This window comes from Macrobrachium nipponense, chromosome 12, assembly GCF_015104395.2.
Source record: "Macrobrachium nipponense isolate FS-2020 chromosome 12, ASM1510439v2, whole genome shotgun sequence".
In the NCBI taxonomy this organism is placed as follows: domain Eukaryota; kingdom Metazoa; phylum Arthropoda; class Malacostraca; order Decapoda; family Palaemonidae; genus Macrobrachium; species Macrobrachium nipponense.
This window is the reverse complement of record NC_087205.1, coordinates 26,750,310-26,752,809: the sequence shown is the minus strand read 5'-3', so window position 1 is coordinate 26,752,809 and position 2,500 is coordinate 26,750,310. Positions and strand designations below refer to the sequence as shown.

At 47.7% G+C, this 2,500-nt stretch overlaps 1 pseudogene; it reads right to left on the bottom strand.

The window, feature by feature from the left end:
- Positions 1-2,500, bottom strand: part of LOC135224435 (uncharacterized) — a 43,057-nt pseudogene that overhangs the window by 34,214 nt on the left and 6,343 nt on the right.

Genomic DNA, 2,500 nt, shown 5'->3' with positions numbered 1-2,500 from the left:
TGTGTGTGTGTGTGTGTGGACAGTTAAAAATAATATTAAGCCCTTACCTGAGGAAACGTAGATGGATGCTGCGAAGAATCTCATGCATGGTCGTCGACAGGTCGATTATCTCGCAATTCTAAACTCAAGGAAATTTAATCATTACTTCTTTGCTCCAGGCAACACCAACCTCCTCCATGAACTGGAAACAACCGTCATGAGGCTTCACTGATGACCTCACGACTCTTTGGAAAAGAAAGAAATATATTCTGTAGAGACGCAATTTCGTTTTTTGTTGGTAATGTTTCTTACATTTTTCATCAATGTTGCGTCGCTCTGCAGGGACCAGGCATCAGGCTTTTCATAGCATTAGCACACTGTCGGCGCTACGGAAAACGAATATCCGAATATCCTTCGCCGTTGAAGTTCCTTACGTAATAAAAGGCGAATGAAGAGAAAGGACTTTCCCGAGTTCTCGATTCTCCGGGGAATGGGGGAGATATTTTTCTATACTTCAAAGGGACCTAAAAGAAACGCATTGTTCTTTAAGGGACTTTTTCTTCTTCTTCTTCTTCTTCTTTTCTTCTCTGGGTGTCTTGGGGAGCTTAACTTCATTGCCTCCCTAGTCTTTTTTTTTATTGTTTTTTTTTTCGTGTGTTTTTTTTTTTATGTTTTATAACGTTAAACTTAAGAGTATCCTCGAAGCACTACAAGTCGAGGGGGTGACGTGGTTCCTCTCACGCTCTGAATCAATAGGCACCTGTGTTCTTCCGTCATAGTGGTGCCTTTGTTTATCTTTTATCTCCTAAAAAAATCCCTCTGAGGAATATGGATTTTTTTCCTCTTTCTCTTCTCACGGGCGGCATTTTTACGGATCTGGTAGAATAAAGTCACAAGAGGGTGAGATATATCTTTTTTTCCGAGACCCATAGGAGAGGCCATTGTTTGGCCGAGTCTCCAATTTGGTGTAAAGGGCGTCGTGAGTTATTGCCAGACGCCACCACGTGTTTGAACAAGTCCATCACATCTTTGCATTAGTCGTCTGCACGAGATAAGTGAGTTCATAATTCTGACGTTAAATATATACATGTGATTCTTACGTAATCGTTAAAGCTACTCCCGTGACGATAAAGGCGACGAAACACTAAAAAAGAAAATAAAATAAAAATGATAATTTTTTTCTAAATGAGGTATCTTCTTTCTTTGTCTACGATCTCGTCAATTCCCAGCACCACTCATCAGAAAGCGACGCCCATGACCCTGTTTGTACACTCGATGGGTAAGCCCGAGATCCCCCTTCGGTAGACGTGGCGGGTGGGCTGCCGCAATATTCTTTTCGGAGGAGGTTTTTCCTTCGGAGTATTGTCGCATCCGATCGAGAAGAAGGACCAGGCTTTTCGGAATTGAGACTTCCTGCCCTGGAGGTCGTCAGTCATCCTCTTCTTGGACAACGCCGTGGGCGGAGGAGGGGACGGCGTTGAGGGAGAAGAGAAAGAGCTCAGGGGAGAAGGGCAAGAGCGCCGCCCTTCGAGAGGCTGGTGCAAGGACAGCGTGCGAGGGAGGGGGACTACGTCTCTATGCTGCTCTCTGCTAATGCCGCTGCTGCTGCTGCTGCGCTGCTGCTGCTGCTGCTGCTGCTGCTGCTGAAGATGACGTCCGAAGACTGACTTCTCTTGCTCGCTATGGTTAACGAACTTCGACGCCAGTTCTTCAGCCTCTCGGCGTTCGCCGTCTGTCGGCTCTCCGGTGCCACGGGGCAGCTGACGCTCTTCGGGAAGACGGCGGCGCCCCTCGATCCCCGACGGGCGTGGATGCCGTGGATGGAGCAGTTCTCGTTGATCACCTTCGGGAAGTCTGGGTAACGCTCGAGAGGTGGTTCGTCATCGTCCGGATAAAATGGTTTAGGTTCCACTGGAAAAGGCGGGGGAATCCAGGTGTCATCGCTGTACATCTGTGGGCACGGCGTCAGCAGAGGTGCCGCGTCGCCGTGGAGGTTCTGGAAAAACGACCTCTTGTCCAAGTTGCGAGGCGGCTGGGGACTTCGTTGGGACACGCGGGAGTTGATCCTCTTGGGCAACAGGCCCTTGATTCCAGGGCTTCGACTCTGTGGCGGATGGAAGCAAGCAGGTGGATTGGTAAACGGAGGAGGAGGGGCGGCGCCTGACAAACCCTTGTTGGTCTGGCTGGCGGCCAAGAGTTTCGCCACTGGGCACCTCTGGGCATGCATTGCTCGCTGCTGCCTCTTGTGGGTCGACCTGTGTGGTGACGGAATCCTTCACCTGGAAAAGAAGCGAAAAAACTAGTTCAAGTATTTAAAAGCTGCTTCATAAACCAGTCAAGCATACATATAAACACACGAATTCATCCGTCAATTCAGAAAAATATCAAGTCCTAATACTCCTTAGTATCAACCCGACTAAGATTTCATACATTTAGATATTCACACATATACATATGCCCATAATATGCTGCCGTTTAAGAACATTATACAAGATCTTAATAATCTGTTTCATAACCATCA